General features: G+C 32.7%; 1 pseudogene; it reads left to right on the forward strand.

The window, feature by feature from the left end:
* The first annotated feature begins 1,414 nt into the window (after window positions 1-1,414).
* On the forward strand, window positions 1,415-2,451 carry LOC141489934 (small ribosomal subunit protein eS4-like; annotated as a pseudogene).
* Window positions 2,452-19,438: the final 16,987 nt, after the last annotated feature.

Below are 19,438 nucleotides of genomic sequence, written 5' to 3' on the forward strand. Positions count from 1 at the left end.
ATTATCCCTATTTTCTCTTTTGTTCTTTCTTTTATTGTTGCTGTTATCATTGTTGTTAATATTATTAGTAGTTAGAATTTTTGTAGCATTGTAATGTTTATAAGGAATTTATAAATACGTTCATTTCATCCTCACAACAACTTTCTGAAGTTGGGGCAATTATTATCCCCATTTTGCAAAACAAGAAAATAAGATGGACCTAGGTTATATATATATATGAGCACACAGTATTTATCTGAAGTAGAATATGAACTCAACCCCTGGTTTAGAGTTCAATCCCCTATATAGTCTTTATTTATATTTTTATTAGTTATGTTAAGTCTGAAAAGGAATATATTCAATTATTCAACCATTATAGCTTATTTTCTATTTTCTTCATATTTCAATTTACTTTTCCTTTAAGTAAGTAGAAATACATTGAGAATAAGTATAATTTCATTGTCTATGATGTTATTAATCCAAATATGGTTTTTACTGCTTATCTTTTTTGCACCATATCAATTTTTGCTGAGACTTTATCTGAGATTTTTATTGCTGTCTGATTTTATGATTTCACCTGAGGTATAATATTATTTTTAACCTTTAAAAACTGCCTGGTTTTTAAACCTGGTTTCAGGTTTTAACTTTTAAGTATGATCCTGAGTTGTAACTTATTGATGAATTTTTCTATCTAATCTTATTCATCTAATCCTGCTATCTTTTTTTCTTTTTATAGGTGTGTTCATTCCATTCATTTTCATAATTAAGATTAATTTTATACTCCCTTCATCCTATCTTCTTTCTTCTCTCTTTTTCCCCAACCCAATCTTTATTAAATAAAGGTAGTGGTAAAAGAAGATTGTGATCTATAATATGATCTGCACTTCAATGTTCCTTCTCTACTTCTTCAGACTGTTCACTGTTTCTTACTCTTTCTCCCCCCCCCCCCCAAATATCCCTTTTATAATCTGCCTTCTACTGTTTTTCTGGCTCCCCTGTATTCTGTTTAGTTTAATATATTTCTATATGAAGTTTAAAATGAATGTATATATGTACATTCATGTTAGAGTGAAGTTAAAGTAGTTTCCATTCTGTCATTTCTTTATGTTGATATTCATGTTACTGCTTTCTAGAAACAAAAAATTCCTCATATTTTCTCCTTTCTTTTCTAGTGTATTTTTTCCTTCTCATGACCCCTTGTTAGCCTACATTGATTTACCTTTCTTCCATAATTTTAGTTCCTATAAATACAGTTCTATTTTTTTTCATCAGGAATATTTAGAAACCTTCTGTTTTGTGAAAGATCTATTTTACAGTAGGATTATATTCAGTCTTCATTATTTTATTCAAGAATTTCTCTGGCTCTTGCCGCCCGGCCCTGGGACCGGCTGGTTGTGCTTCTGGAGAAGGCGCCGAGACCCAGAGGGTTAAAGTGACATGGCCAAACACAGCCATTAAGTAGTCCCCGACCCTACCTGCAGTCGAGTAAACTTCCTGCTTTATCCCAGATTTAGTGTAGCCATGGCTCGTGGTCCCAAGAAACATCTGAAACATGTAGCAGCTCCAAAGCACTGGATGCTGGATAAGTTAACAGGAGTATTTGCTCCAAGACCATCTACAAGTCCCCACAAGTTGAGCTAATGTCTCCCCCTCATCATCTTCCTGAGAAACAGGCTCAAGTATGCCCTTACTGGAGATGAAGTAAAGAAGATCTACATGCAGCGATTCATCAAGATTGATGACAAGGTCCGCACTGATATCACATATCCTGCTGGTTTTATGGATGTCATTAGCATTGAGAAGACAGGGGAACATTTCCGTTTGGTATATGACACAAAGGGATGCTTTGCTGTTCATCGTATCACAGCTGAGGACGCTAAATATAAGTTATGCAAAGTGAGAAAAATCTTTGTGGGTACAAAGGGTATTCCCCATCTGGTGACCCATGATGCCCATACTATCCGTTATCAAGATCCCCTCATCAAAGTGAATGATACAGTTCAGATTGATTTAGAAGCTGGCAAAATCACTGATTTCATTAAGTTTGATACTGGAAACCTATGTATGGTGACCGGTGGAGCCAACTTGGGTCGAATTGGTGTGATTACAAATAGGGAGAAACATCCTGGCTCTTTTGATGTTGTTCATGTAAAAGATGCCAATGGCAATAGTTTTGCCACTAGGCTTTCAAACATTTTTGTTATTGGCAAAGGTAATAAGCCTTGGATCTCTCTTCCCAGAGGAAAGGGTATCCGTCTTACAATTGCTGAGGAGAGAGATAAGAGGTTGGCAGCTAAGCAGAGCAGTGGCTAAATGATTGTAAATCATGAGAGAATTTGTAGGTTTTCAGTCAAATTAAGATTTTAAATTCAGTTTTTAAAATGATTATCATACAAATACACAAATTACACCAAAAAATAAGAATCTTAAACAGCTCATTTTTATAAAGCAATATTGAACAAGCCATAATGCTTTTCTCTTCTTTCCTTGAATTAGAGTACTTTGTGTTTGACTGTTGCATAAAATGGCGTGGAAGATGTACCTCTATTGGTTTTGCTTAACTTGTTACATGGGAAGTCTCACTGTGATTGGAGGATGGGGAGAGGAATATTGCAAAATGGCTGATGTTAAAACAAAAGATATTAATAAAACTTAAAGAAAAAAAAGAATTTCTCAGAATTCCTGTCCAATATAATTTTATCTTCTAAGTCATATATGATACTTCTTGTGGAATCTTGTGGAATTCTTTGACCTGACAGCTTTGGATTTGGTTTATGATGTTCCTGGGAGTTGCTCATTTTTTCCCCATTTTTACTGGTGGATTTCTTCTTTATTTACCTTGCCTTTGTTATGATTTCATGAAATATGGTATAAAGATTTGATTTTTGGAAATATTTTCAGGTAACCTAGTGAATCTTTTTTATTTTTTTAATAAAATATTATTTTATTTTCCAGTTATGTGCAAACACAGTTTTCAAAATTCATTCTTTGGAAAGCTTTTAAGTTTCATGGGTTTCTCCCCCTCTTCCTTCCCTCCCCTCTCCCCATGTCAGAGAACAATCTAAATCTAATGATTCTTGATTATCTCTCCTTGATTCCTTTTCCAGATTAGTTTTGTTTTGATAGTAGAAACTTTATATTTTCTCCTTTTTTTAAACCAGACTTTAGTTTTAATCTAATATTTCTTATTGCTTCATTGAATCATTGATTTATTTCTATTTTGGAAGAGTTCATTCTAGTTTTCCAGAAGAACATTTCTTGAGGAAGATTTATCATATTATATACTAATAAATTCATTCTCCTTCCAATTATTTCTTTCAGAAATCATTTTTTCCTTTGAAATAACATTTTATATATTTTCCCCTCAGTTTTTTTTTTCATGAACTCTTCCTTTCTAGGAATTGTCATTCTTTCTTCCTTGAAAGCTCTGTTTTCAATTGTTGCAGTTACTATTTTCTTCTGCAGGAATTTTTGGGATTCTCTAGAACTATAACATTTCTTGATAATTTTTGGTGTTTTCTTCTGTGTATTCATATTTTCTTCCTTGCTTCCTACATTTAAAACTTGTACCAGAGAGAATCTCCCTCCTTCCACATTCTTGTTGAAGTGATTGAGTTTTTTCTTGGTTGTTTTTATTATAGGATTATAGGGTAAAAGATTTAGAGATGCGAAGTTACTTAGACATCATTAAGTCCAGCTCCTTTATTTATGATGAAGAAATTGTAGACCAGAGAGGTTAAGTCACTTATCCAAGATATTTTCCACAAGATTATATGATTAGTTAATGTATGGGACAGAATTTGATCTCAAAGCTTTCTGATGCCTATGTCTAGCACTCTATTTTCTATGCCACCTATGACCATATCAGAATGATTTAAAGTTCCTAATCCCTTGTGACATCCCTGATCTGAGACTTTTTAATTTTAAGATGATGTTTAAGCCAAAAAATGTCTGACTTCTCTGAAGCTTTATTCCAGTCCTCCAGTGCCTTTATTCTTAAGTACAAGAGTTCCACTAACTCTCGATATGTCTGAAGGGTTCCTGCTTCCAGAAGTCAAGTTTATATCTTGTTTAGTCATCCTAAAAATTGACTTATAAGGTGGTAGTGCCATTTTCCAACTTCTAGATGTCTTTTTAAACAATCTGAGGCAGGATGAAGATACTTATTGTACTTTCTTTTTAAGAAAGCTTAATCAATATTTAGTCTGATGATATTTAAGAGTCTTTGTTTGAATAGATGCATCAAAACATTGCAGCTTCTCCATCTCTATTTGAAGAAAAAGAAAATTTTAAGAAGCATATTGAGAAATTGTCCAGAAAATGTAAGGATGGTTAGGAACCTTCAAACCTATCACATAAAGATCAATAGAAAGAAATACATGTCTAATCCTGAGAAAATGGTGAAAACATAGTTGCCATCTGCAAATATTCAGTAGATAATTACATGAACAGGGAATAATCCTATCTTATGAACTTCTAAGAGGTAGAGTTAAGAACAATGAGTGATAGTATCAAGAAAGAAGAATGTATTTCAATAAGAAGCAGAATTCTCTAATAACTGATATAATGTTCTCAAGGAACTTGATTCTCCATTGGTAAAATATTTTGCACATAATGGATATTAATCTTGTGTTTTCCAAATGGTTTGGACTGTCTCCTGACAGTCCAAAGTTCTCTATTGCAGGAAATATTAAAGTATAAAGTCTTCCCTGTTTCTTCTAGCTGAAGCCAATTTCTCACTAACATTTCCTTAAGAATTTTAGGAACTACTTCTGTGCCCTTATCATATTCTCTCTCTCTCTTGCATTATATCTATTTTGGTACATGTTTCATAATTATTCTTGAAGAAAAAAGATTGTTTTACACACCAAAAAAGACAATGATCAATGTTGGAGGGATGTGGGAAATCTGGAACAGTAATGAATTGTTGGTGGAATTGTGAACTCATCCAACCTTTCTGGAGAGCAATTTGGAATTACGTCCAAAGGGCAACAAAAATGTGCATACCCTTTGATCCAGCAATACCACTACTGATTCTATACCCTGAAGAGATTATTAAAAAGTGTAAAAAACACTTGTGCAAATATATTCATAGCAATCCTGTTTGTGGCTGCAAAGAATTGGAAATTAATTTAATGTCCTTCAATTGGGGAAGGCTTAATAAACTGTGGTATGTGCATGGCATGGAACACTATTGTTCTATTTGAAACCAGCAGGGATGGGAATTCAGGGAAGCCTGGAAGGATTTGCATGAACTAATTACTGAGGGGGATGAGCAGAACCAGAAAACCACTGTATACCCTAACAGCAACATGGGGGTGATGATCAATCTTGATGGACTTACTCATTCCATCAGTGCAACACTCAGGGACAATTTTGGGCTATCTGCCATGGAGAATACCATCTGTATTCAGAGAAAGAATTGTGGAGTTTGAATATGACCAAAGACTATTACCTTCAAGGTAGGGGGAAAAAACATTATCTTATTATGTAATTTTGTTCTCTTATACTTTGTGTTTCTTCCTTAAGGATATGACTTCTCTCTCATCACATTCAACTTAGATCAATGTATACCATGGAAACAATGTAAAGACTAACAAACTGCCTTCTCTGGAGGGGTGGAGGGGGGGAGGGAAGCACGAATAGGAGAAAAATCATAAAACTCAAAATAAATAAAATCTTTCTAAAAAAGAAAGAAAGCCTCAAATGGAATTATGAAGAGTTAGACATGACTGAAAGTGACTGAACAATAAAAGCAAAAAATACATAAAGTAGATTGTCTTACACAACTATATTCTTGGTCCTTAGCATAAATTCCTGAATGTAGAACACACTTTACAAACATCAATTTGAATTAAATCGCTAAATTGAATTGAATCTACTTGCAAATGGCATTGTAAAGTTGATTGATAAATAGGAAGGAGATTTGAGTAGAATACTTTTGAAATCCTTTCTAATTCCAAGTTTATTTTCTTTATTTATGAGAAGCATCATAGTGTGATAGCTAAAATTTTGACCTAGGATGCAGAAAAATTTACTTTGACTTTCATATCGTAGAGTATAGCCCTGAATTAATCCCTAAACCTCTATGCATTCCTATTTTTTCATTTCTAACCTAAGTATAATAATATTGGGATAACAATCAAATGGAATGAAGTCTACATAGAATATTTTGTAAGAGTAGGATCTTTTTAAAAATGTCATCAAGTGCTATTTTAAACCATAATTTAAAAAATTTAAATCTATAATAGTGTATAATAAATCATCATAATAAAACAATTTTATAGAGAAAGCATGGCATAGTGAATAAAATGTTGATCTCAGAGTCAGAAAGTTATTGTTGCTCCATCATATGTGCCTCTATGTGACCCTATTTGGGTTTTTCTTGGCATAGATATTGGAATAATTTGCCATTTTATCCTCCAAAGGCTTTTACAGTTGAGAAAACTGAGGCAAACACAGTTGTGTGATATACCAAGGGTCATGCAGCTAGTATATATCTGAGACCAGAACTGAACTTAAAAAATGAGATTTTTCTGACCCCAACCTGAAAACCTATCCACTGTACCTCCTAGCTGCCCCCAGATTCTGAAAGACATGGGTCCAAATCTCACTTATGACCCTGTGAACATACAAAAATCATAGATTATTGACTAGAACTCCACTGATTTCATGTGCTAATTCTGATGAAATTATATAGATTCTTGCAATTCATAGTGTTCTAAAATTTTTAAAGCTTCTTTTACCAAACATTCATGAGATGAAAGAACATTATTACTGGGCTATCCTCATTTTACAGATGGAGAAACTTAAGTGACTCATTCAGGGGTGCACAATCAGTGTCAAGGTAACCTTAACCTCAGGTCTGTATCATTTCAAACTCTTTCCTCTGCACTACAGTGTTTTTAAAAGCAAGTACACAAAGGACCTATGTAAAATCATTTTTTTCTTCCTTGTATTCCAAGAGGAGAATGGGACTCAAAAAGTTTTGAGTAAAAAAATCCAACAGCTTAGTGATTTTCCATGATTTGTACCCTAGAGTGTGTAATGAAGGGACCCACTGGCAAATTTATGTGTTTATTATAGTCACATAAAGGTCAATATCCTTCAATTCTTCTTCTCTGCCCTCCTTGCCTCCTAAATAAAAACCGTTAATCACTAGCACTTTCTGGATGATGTGATGACAGCTGTTACCAAAATGTCCCTATTCTCTATAAATTCATTCTCTTAGATGTGAAAACAGAGCTGTGAAACATAGCAGAGATAGCCCTTGTGCAGGAGAGAAATGAGGGTGGCAGGAATGAAATAATTATCCAAGGACAAACCAAGAGCCAAGTCACATTTCCTGGATTCCCAAAGAAGTGATTGAGAAGAGAAGAGTGTCAGGAAGGAGAGAAGAAGGGAGGAGGAATTGAGGTGGGGGAGGGGAAGAGAAAAGAGAATTCTTTCCACCCCCCCCTTTCCTTTTAAAGGAAAAAGAGCAGCCAGTAGAAACTAGATGAGGATCAACATGGGGTGAGGGTGGAGGGGCTAACAACTGCTGAGACAGTCAATAGACAGATTGTTCATCACACATTGCCAGAAGATTAGCTGAGCAAACGGACAGACAATGCTGATTAGAGACTTGAAATGCATCAATTCTTACGGGGGAAACAAAGACAGTTCAGATTCCTGCCATATAATTCAGTTAAAGCAATGGAACCCAGTTAGGCTTAGAGCAATGTTTAGATTTGAGAAATGGTGGCAACATGTAGATTTGTTTATATTCACTTAATTTTCCTCCTCCCTGAGATAGCCTCAAGAGATACATATCTTATTTCTATCAGGGTCCCAAGTATAGAAGCTATGCAATCATACCCAAGCATATTTCTGTCTTGCAGGAGTTGTGTAATTCAGAAAACTGAATCTGAGAAAGCAGATAGCATTGAACTGTCATAATTTTACCTCTTTTTTCCTGTGGCATACAAATGACAGATATAATGTTAAAATAATTTTTAAACCATACCATTTATTGTTTATATAAAGAAGAGTTTTTTAATCACATAGCTATTGTATAACTTAGAGGACAGCTATGTAGATTTTTAAAGTAATATAATGGAGTAGAAATGTCAACTTTTTTGCAGCATTCTCTTTGAGAATCCCAAGTATTATTTTTGTGTCATAGTGTTATCATTCCTATCTCACATTAAACCAGAGCATCCCTACCTCAATTTCTTTTAAAAAAAGTTAATTCTCAATGCTTTTCACTATGACATTTGCATTATTTTCCATGAAAACTTTGGGGTCAATCAATCTCCAAGATTACCAAGATGCTAGACCTTTACACAAATAAATTGCCTGTAAAGTATTATTGGATTGCCTACGTATAGGCTTTTCATTCTTTCAATTTAATGTTGAAATTTTATCATTATAGTCTTCATTTATATATATTTCTGTGGAATCAACAAGTCAACAATTTATTAAGTGCTTATTTTCCAGGCACTGTGCGAAATGCTAGGGATGCTAAAAATAAATCAAAACAAAACAGTTGCTACTCCTAAGAAACTAAAATTCTATTGGAAGACAAAAATGCATATAACTATATACATAAATGATCAATGTAATGTTATTGGAAAGTAATTTTTAGGGGAAAGGACTAGAGAGGAAGGAATTGTGGTTCTATAGAAGGTGAGATTTTAGCTGAAGGAAGCTAGAAGTTTGAGGTTAGAAGGAAAAGAATTCTACACAACAGGATCAGTAAGTGCAAATTCATGGAATCTAGAGATGCAATGTCACATATGAAGGGTCACAAATTGTCCACTGAAGCTGAATTGTAAGCTTCATTTGTTGATGAAGAAATGTAACTGAATTGCAGGGTTCAATTAAAGAACAAGGAGGAATAAGAAAATTGGAATGGTAGAAATGGTAATGTTGTGAAGAGTTTTAAATATCAGAAGATTTGTCATTATTGAATAGGATCATGGCATAATCCACTCTATACTTTTCAAGAATCAGTTCGATTGCAGAGTGGAAAAGTGATAGGATGAAGGAGGGAGTTTAAGTGTGAGATACCTATTAGAATAAGGCTATCATGATAAGTCAATGGAGAGTGAATTAAGGTTGTGGTCGTAAGAGTAGAGAGGTAGAAGTATTCAAGAGCTATTATTTAGGTATGGTGAAGGTAAAAATGGCAAGAATTACAGATGAATTGATCATCTAATTAGTGAAGCAATAAACAAAATAAACAAAAAATTTCCAAATTTTGTAAGGTTTGGTAGTAGATGCTGTAATTATAAAGGAAAAAATGTCTCTTACCTCAAGAAGCTATGTTTCAATATATTTGGTTTCCTTTAAATGTAGAAACTACATATGTGAAAATGGACATCTTATTTTGTGGATTTAAAAATATACTGAGAAGGGGTCCTTAGGATTCACTAAATTTCAAAAGAGGTCCTAACAAAAAAAATTAAGTACTCTTGAGCTTGAGAAATGCATTAGGACAATGATTTGTCTCCCTTTTGAGCAATTATAGGAGGACATGGAAGAGAATTGAATAATACCAAAAAGGTTGTATGTATTTCAATCAACGTTCTTGAAAAAAGTTTCTACAGTGATATGGTGACATTTTGAAGCATCAAAGAAGCTGAGGTGCTTAATAGGGATTGGTCTATAGATATGGGAATCATTAGTTATATAATGATATATAATAATTAGGATGTAATTGACCTCATGGGAGACAAAGTTATTTGCTGAAGGTAAAGGTGGGGATGAAATTCAGAGTTGAGGAGAGAGTTGATAGTTTGGATAAAGTAGAGGCTGAGAGAAGAATAACTCATAGAAGAATAACAGGATTTTCTTATGTCAATGTTGATTAATTTAATGTTAGAAATAATAATATTTAGTGGATCCAAATTCGATTATTTTATGGCTTGTTTCAGTAGTATTTAAAAGCTCAAGAGTAGAAACAGTAGAGTTTCTTGGTGGGGAGAACTATGTTCCAGGGTGGAGAATTGGCAGAGTCCAAATATCACAAGGTCTAGAGAGCAAGGGATCGAGGGTGGAGTATAGTGTCTTTTTGAGGAAAGAAAAGATATATTGCTCTGTCCAGTGAATACTTATTAACATTTTAAACTCCCTTAATGAAGCATATTTCCTCAGGAAAAATGTTATTATATGACCTTTAAAAATAAGATATGTGTCCTTTAACTTTGATGACATAGTAGTAACCTCAATCATTACATTTTATTTGAATTTTGTTTCTAAAACTACATTTTGACATAACTTGCACTATTGTATTCATGTATATCGTTCCTCTGACTGTTCTTACCGTTTATCTCTTCCTATGTCTTCCTATGTTTCTCAGAATTCTACATAAGCATATGAATAGAATTCCTTATGGAACACTAATATTACATTATATCCTTATGCCATAATATGTTCAGTGATTTCCCAATTGTATTCCAACCTTTTGTTATCAGAAGAAATTATATTATAAATATTTTTGTACATATGGGTTCTTTCTTCAATAACTTTTTTTTGGGATATGTTCCCAGATTTTGTGTCTTTGTATATTTCCAAATTGTTTTTCATAATGATTGAACGAATTTACAGCAAAACTAGCAGGAACTAAATTGTGACATCCCACATACCATACATAAATGAGTTTTCCCATTTTTTTTTAGCACCTTTGCTCACTCAATTAGTGTATTTGGATCTCATATGTATTTTAATTAGCATTTCTTATTCTATCTGTGGTTTTGAACATCTCTACAAATGACAGTTTGTTGACAGATTACATTTCCTCTTTTGAAAACTTTTCATAACTTTTGAAGACTTTTTGGTCTCTTGAGGGAGGAATGGTTTGTTCTTGCAATTATCTATTTTAAAAAATAATACTGCATAAATTTTGTCTGCCAGATTTTTATTAGAGATATTTTTGCAAATATTTTACTCAGTCTTTAACTTTTCTCTTTATTCTATTTACATTGATCTTTTATATGAAAAGGTTTTAAATTTTTATATCAGTCAGATTATCCTTTTGTATCTTATGAATTAATATCCCATTCCTGGTTATACAATATAACTCTATTCCTTTTTATAAAAGATACATTTTTATTTCCCTCATAATTTTTGTCTTGTGACTTTATATTTATTAAATTTATCTATTTAAAATTTATCATAAGAGGTATAGTTTAGTGATTAAGGTCTATTTAAAAATGCATCTTTTCCAATTTTCCCAGTAGGTCATTGATAATTTATGGTAGGGAGTTTACCACATGCTGTCAATTGTTTCTATCCTTTATTTATCAAGTATTTACTATTAATCCACATATATTTTTTTACCCAAATTCAGGGTCAAATAGTTTTGATACTTAATACCTGGTCCTTTTCTTCTTTATAGTCTTCTGTTATAATTGACCTCATATTCATTTTTTGTTGTTGTTTTATCTAATTCTATAAAGTATTCATTTGCTAATGTGATTAGCAGCAAATCTATACAATGATTGTTTACTATAATTTTTATTCTCTTGGTATAGACCAACAAAGGACATAGGAGATCTCTTCTAACCTTCTGAAAACAAAATATTTCTTATATTTCCACATCTCTTTGCCCCAAAACCTTCAATTACTTAAGAATCAAATTTAAACTTGACTATTGAGTACTTTCAATATCTGCATTTATCTTACCTATCCAAAAACACTGTAACATGGAATAGTAGAACTAGAAATGGGTTCAAAAGTCAGTTTATCCAACTACTTCAACTGTAAACAACTTTATGGTTTGAAATAAATTGATAGAGTCAATAAAAGACTTCTGTGATGAATGAAGCAAAAAATGAATTAAATTTATTTTCAGGCTTTCAACTTTTCTGAGTACTTTTGATACATTAAAAGTTTCATGCTAAGTATTTGATAAGGAAAACACTTCTAGAATTAATTTTTTTTACAAAATTCTTACTTATATTCTTGGAACTCTGTGATTCTATGGAACAATTTGGGACATATGATCTAATAAATTCTTCTTATTTTATTAACAAGGAGATTGAAACCCAGAGAAATAGGATGCTTTTCCAAGGTTCTACAGATGGAATTTAGCTTTGTATGTATTAAAATCCAGGATTTTGTTCTCTATTCCCTGCAGGAGGACTCTGTTCAAGTTAGTCAATTCATCAATAACATTTATTAAATGAATCTTATTTTCTTGGCCCCAACTATGATACACACTGGGAATACACAAATAGAAAAACGAGGCAGACCTGACCATCAAGTAACTTGCATTCTATTAGTATGCTAACAATTAAGTAAATATGGGAGAGATACAAAAAAATGTGTAGTGATTTTGGGGGGAAGGATATATCAACTGGGAGTACCAGAGGAGGTTAATTGTCCAATTTTTCTTCAGCACTTAAAATTTTCACTCATGTATTTTTCATTGTTTATACTATTATATCCTTTCTTAGAATTTCCTCTTCCTTCCTTTATTTTTGTCCATCTTTAATAGTCTAACTCCAATTCAACCTGTTCCCTGATGACTCTAAATCACTGTTTTCCTTATTTTCTAATTCAATTTATATATTTTAGCTATACTAATTAATTCTCTTTTTAAATATCATCTCATTTTCTAATGACTACATTGTATAATTTAACATTTAAATATTTATTGCCTTATTCAAAAATTGCTTTGTATATATGTATATACAGATATGCATATAATTATCACACTGAACTTAAAACTTCTTAAGGGCAAAGGCCATACATATTATTAAATTGCACAAAGTAACATTTAGCACATTTCTGGAAATATATAAAAACAGAAGACTCATAAAAATCATAAATTTAACAAGGAAAGAAAACTTTGAGGACATCTAGTCAATTCTACATCTCTACAATCTACTTAAGAATGCTGCTGCTTCCTGTCTTGAAAAGTTCAAATGAAAGAATATTTAATTCCTTCCCAAGCCACCATTTAACTTTAATTGTTAGAAAATTTTTCTCATATCTCATTTTTCCACATCAAAATTTTTGCCCATTGCTCCTGGTTCTGATTTTTGGGGCCAGAACATATCTATCTATCTATCTATCTATCTATCTATCTATCTATCTATCTATCTGTCTGTCTGTCTGTCTGTCTGTCTGTCTGCCTGTCTGTCTATCTATCTATAATTATTAATTAAATAATAATTTAAATATACTAATATATTATATATAATTTTTCCCAAATAACAATTTTTAAAATACATTAATACAACTATATTGTCCCCTTTTCATTTTCTATTATCCAGGTAAAATATCCACAGTTCTTTCCATGAATCCTAATATAATATGAATTGTTCTTGGCTCTTCATGGTTGCCTTCCTCCGGGTGCTCTCCTCTGCTTATCAATGTCCTTTCTAAACTGTGGTGTCCAGAACTGAACTCAGGAAGTGGTCTGACCAGGGCAGAGTACAAAAGTACTTTGGCCTCTTTATTCCTGGAAGCTATGTGTCTCTTAATAGAGCCCAAGATTACACTAGTTCTTCTGGCTGCCACATCCTACTGCTGACTCACATTGAGCTTGAAAATCATACCACAATGTGATTGTGTTGGTAAAGTCTAGGTCTTTCAGCCTAGAAGAGCACAGGAAACATCTAAAGAAAAGATAGTCTCTAAAGTCATTTTTAACATTTGTGTTCTCAAAATACATTTGCATTCTCAAAATACATTTGCATTATATATATATTTTATATGTATGTGTATACACATACATGTATATGTGCCTATATGTATATAGTATGTATATCTATAGACTATCTGTGAATGCATTGAGAACAACTTTATATTCCTATGAAGGATTTTATTTGGAATCTTCATCACTAAAATAATTCTCTATTTTCTCTCTGAAAATATCTGCATTCCTTTGGTCTAAAAGTATGAGTAGTGATAGAAGTAAGTAATTATTCTGGGGGAGGAAATATTGATGAGACTGACGCACAACTTGGAGACTGAATAGAATTTTAGTGGAACTAATTACATTTTAAAATTAATATCTGCATTTGTTTTATTTTTTTAGTTACATTCAGGATCCTAACATTTCCTCATTTTAAAATTATTAATATTTATTAGGTGGTTATATGCTCTATTCTGGGAAAGGAGAGTTAGCCTCTTCATTTTGAATGAGCTTAATCAAAAGGATTATTAAATACTAACTAGATGAAAACAAAACAAAACTCCAGAGTTCTTTGAATAGGAATATTTACTAAAGAAATCTCTGCACAGATAGATGATATTAAGCTGCTGGACAAAATTAATATTTGCAATCTAGAAAACAAACAGACAAACAATATAAAACAGTCCTGAAGATAGCATCCTGAAAATTATGTTGGCTTTCTAAATTTTCAGAAGCAATTCACATAACTATTAATATCAAAGCAATATTCTTTACAATCTAGGTCATCTCACCTTCACAACCTATGTAGTTAAATCACTGTTATCTGGATTAAACAAATGAAGAAATTGGGGTCTGGAAAAGTTAAATGATTGATAGATGGTTACATACTAAGTCAGTGCAGAATAAGGGTACAGAAATATCCTTCATCCTTACTGGTAAAGTATATATCATATTATACCACAAGTATAGTGATTATTTTCTAGCATTCAGAGATATCTTTGCTGAATTTGACTAGCACCTTTACAAGGATTGAAATGACCTTGGTTTCAAATCCAAATCACTTAGCTTTATTTTTGTATATTCAAAATCTTTTTAACTCCCTCTAGTGCTTTCTCATATGCTGTGCATTATGTTCTCTCTGAGACTATGTGGAATATGGTATGTAGCATCTCCACTCTGGACATAGATTATATCTTATCTTCCTTATGACAAGAATTGGTCTTCAATTTAAGACTCATTTTACACAAACACTGGGCCCCTATCTTGGGGAAAGGAGACAGCTGATCACTTCATTATGAATGGATCTTACTAAAGGGACATAGTAACAAGATTAATTAATACATACCAACTAGTTTGAAAAAAACAACAAAAAAAGAACAACAATGAAAACACCATCACTAAATATCTGAAGTTCTTGAAATAGTTATACTTGCTGAGGAAATTTCTGTAAAGTCAGATCATGTAAAGCAAAATTGAATCCTGGGAATCTTGTTTTTTTAATAAACTTGTGCATATTTACTATCTGATGTTGAGTTAAATTTGTTTTTGCATTTTAACCTGCAAATTTTAGCCAGCTATTATTCTCAAAGAAGAGTTTTAGCTAGATTAGGTTGGAATAATTTTATAGTCAATATGATTTATAGATGAGCTCAAGTGCTATTGATCTCAGTAATTATAATTATTATTTTATTCCTACCCATCTTTCAAAGCCCAACTGAAATGCCCCTTTTACTTCAACACCTTTATCTCTTAACTGGATGCAATCTCTCCCAAATAAGACTCCTAGGAGTTTTCTAGTTTTCACAATTTAATTCTTTAATTGATCTTATTTTTTTATGTCCTATCCCCTCTAGTATGGGGCCCATAACTTTAAAAAAATTAACTCTATGTTTTTTCCCTTATTAACCCTTGCAGTGATTTGTACCTAGGAGGTACTTTTTTGTTGAATTAATGCACAAGAGTAGTCTAATGGCAAATATAAACCCCTAGTATCTGGAGGGTTGGGTGAGGTTGGTGTTTTCAGGGAGCAATAGCCACTAGATGTTATATGGATGAAAAGTAATGTTAGAAAGTGAACTGTCTTGCCAAGAGACAAGTTAGTTTGTTCTTAGATAAATATAACAAAAATGTTATTGAAAATATTCCACTAAGGAAAAATAGTCTAAAAGCATGTGTACCAAGACTAAGTATGTGCTGATAGTAGAGCTGCAATCATGTCATGAACACCAGCCAGAAATCACTGGTGTCTGGGATCCTTTTGTTTGCACTAGTTCTATAGCTTTATTTTTTAAACTTATTTTTTTTTAAATTCTGAACTTAAAAAAACACCAAAGAAAATGATTAGTTCTTTATATAAAATAGAACAGAGAAGACTGTACATAAAACTGTAAATCTCTTATGAGCTGATTTTTTCACTTTTAGGTATTTAACTAATTCAACTTATAATTTTCAAAACTATCCTTCTGGTTTTTAATATTATCTTCTATGCCTTAAAATACTTCAATTAGGAAATTGAATGGATGTCCATCAATTGTGGAATGACCTAACAAATTATGGTCTGTTTGTGTCTGTGTGTGTGTGTGTGGAGAGAGAGAGAGAGAGAGAGAGAGAGAGAGAGAGAGAGAGAGAGAGAGAGAGAGAACACTATTGTTCTATAAGAAATTCATGGGGTAGAAGGATTTACATGAACTGATGATGAGCGAGATGAGCAGAACCAGAAAAACATTGTACACCCTAATAGCAACATGGGGTGATGATCAACCTTGATGGACTTGCTCATTTCATCAGTGCAACAACCAGGGACAATTTTGTGCTGTCTGCAATGGAGAATACCATCTGTATCCAGAGAAAGATTTGTGGACCTTGAACAAAGACCAACGGCTATTACCTTCAAATTAGAAACTACTATTGTATGTAGTTGGAAATACAAATACAATATTTATTAAATCATAAAAATTATTGATTTACACAGTCATTCCGGAAATGCTCATTGTCTAACTCAAAGCAAACATCAAAGCTCACAATGAGTTCAATTAATTTTCTAATGACTCACCTCATGGCAATGATTCTACATAATCATCTCTTCCAAAAATGGCATTTATAACAATAGATAAAAATGACACTAAAATAAGTGATGACAAAGAATTAAAAATACCTCAATTACCCCCTTTTTATTTTTAGTCACCTTATTGTACCCATTTATTAGAATTACAAATGCTTATACAAATATGCATAGAAAGATAAATTAATATTGTCATCTCCAAAAATGTATTTCTTGTTCTGCACTTTTACTTTATTTTTCTCGATGAGAAGACACATATCGACTTCAAAATTAATCCTCTGGAATCTTGGTTGGTCATATTGAAAATAGTACTTAAACCTTTTGAACTTGTTTTTCTTTACAATGTTGTTACTGGATAATAATATTCAATGGTTCTGCTGGTTCTGCTCCCTTAATTCCCCATTGTCTCATACAAATCTTTCCAAATTTCTCTTTCGTAACTTTTATTAGTCGTTACAGTGTAATAATACTCATAACCATAATCTGTTCTGCCAATTCTTGGGTACTACCTTAGTTTCTAGTTCATTTTTCCTATAACAAAAAGTTGCTTAAATATTGTTTTTACATATAAGTCTTTTTTCCTTTTTCTTTTAATCTCTTTTCAGTATGGTCAAACAGTGTCACTGGACTAGAAGGTATGTAGATTTTAATGATTTGGGAGGCATAATTCCAAATTACTTTCTAGAGTAGACAGATCAATTCATAGCTCTTCCATCAGTGCTTTTAGTGTATTAGATCAATATCTTGACTATCCCTGAAGTATAATAGGCAGTAGGTACTGATTTTAGGAAGATCTGTGTTCAAGTATTGTTTCTGGTATATACTGGCTATTGGACCATAGATAAATTGTTTAATCTCTCCTTCCTCTAAGCAAATACCTAAACTAAAGATTTCAAGATAAATTACTGATCTGCATCAGTGAAACAAAAGAGTCAAACTTTGTAAAGACTTGGGTATATATTTTATATGGTACCATATTTGATATAGGTACTTATTTTTAATTAAAACTATTAAATTATATCAAAATAGCATTTTACAAGTACCTTATAATCAGTATATTTGATGACTACCTTAATCTGAGAAAAAGAAAACCCTTTCTTAATGATAATTTTATGTGCCCATGATGCTTGAATAATCAGAGTTTATAAAGAATATCATATGACAAATTAATACTTTTCTTCCAAAACTTGTGAATAAATACCATTTTCTTCAATATTCTTCAAATTGTTTCATTTCTGTCCCAATTCATAAAATCCAAAGCTAATGACACCATAAACCACCAATTACATTTCATATGTTCAAGTGTATGCTAATGAAAGTTGCCCAGTAACTAGAAAATGCAGACAATGACTAGGGACTTGGAAGCAGTTGGCCTTATCAGTTTCAATGGAGCCATACCTCCTCAAATTTTAAAAGCTAATCCATTCTGGTCCATTCTATTTGTATGAAAGAATAACTGACTCTCAAGGTGAGTTGTTTCCTTGTGATGGTCTTGGCTTCCACTAATGAGACTGTGTACCAAGTGAATCTTTTTTGAGGCAGAACATCTTGAATAATATTTTATTTGGAACATTTTTATATTTTATTTCTTATGGGGAAATCTAGTGGCAGTTGTCTGCTCAGTTATGTGGGAGAATAACCACTGAGTATCATTCTTGAACCTGTTAGTTTGTTCCCTGGGGCTTCATTGAATACAAGGAAAAACACTAGCCTACAGCCATCCTGCCCTGGGCTGTAAAGTTGTCAGATCTCATAAGCTAAGTAAAGTATTCGGGCCTGGCCAGGACTTGGAGAGGAGACCTCAAAAGGAAAAAAAAAAGTCTGTGGAACACACATCTGTTGTGCACCAGATGGCAGCTGTTATTTCATCTCCTGTGGAACTTTTCCCTATAATTCTTGTTGCATTTCTTCTACTGCAGTGTTTATGGGTATAAAGAAAGGGGGAAAAAAACCAAAGCAAAATATTTTGGAAAAAAACTAAAGTGAATGTAGCATTTAAAATGGAGGCTTTCACAGTGTCTCAACTCAGGATGTGCTGAGTTAAGGTTCCCACAGCAATCCTATAAACTATGTATGCACTGTGCAGTACAATTGGAGCACTCATTACATAATCACAAAGCCCTGGGTAATGTTACATACTGTTCAAGCAGATAAAGGGCATACAATAATGGAAGGGAACTGCACTTTTTCATCTAATCTGAAATGTACAGAGCATATTGTATTACTCTAGAAAAGTTCATGATCATGGAGGAAAATATACTAATGAAATGTTTGCATGCAAATCAAGGATGCAGAGTGAATGAAGTCTGCTTGTATTGGGAAAACACTATGCTTTTTTTCCATCTTTATGGAGAGACCTCCACCTGAATCTGGCATTTGTGAGTGTATGTGTGTTTTATGGTAATGACGTGTTTTGAAAAACCCAGATGTCTTTAATGGGCTTGTAAAAAAGGTACTTAGTATCATCTTGCTAATTGGCATTAATGGCATGGTTATGGTGGACTATCATTGTCTTTTGCTTCTGAAAAAAATGGGACTGCTGAACATGCTATTGCCTAGATATTTAATTGATGCTACAGATGCTAATTTGTGACCAATAGTGCCGTTCACATTGATTGGACATAAAATTTGTCCTTTGGCCTGTGATTACGGATGCTTTCTTTAAGGCATGATAATGTTTGTGCCTGGGGAAGTAATTTGTGACATTTGTGGGAAAACTCAGTCAGCTGATTTCTCTCTGGTGAAATACTCAATAATCTATGATTTGACAG

This window comes from Macrotis lagotis, chromosome 5, assembly GCF_037893015.1.
Source record: "Macrotis lagotis isolate mMagLag1 chromosome 5, bilby.v1.9.chrom.fasta, whole genome shotgun sequence".
In the NCBI taxonomy this organism is placed as follows: domain Eukaryota; kingdom Metazoa; phylum Chordata; class Mammalia; order Peramelemorphia; family Peramelidae; genus Macrotis; species Macrotis lagotis.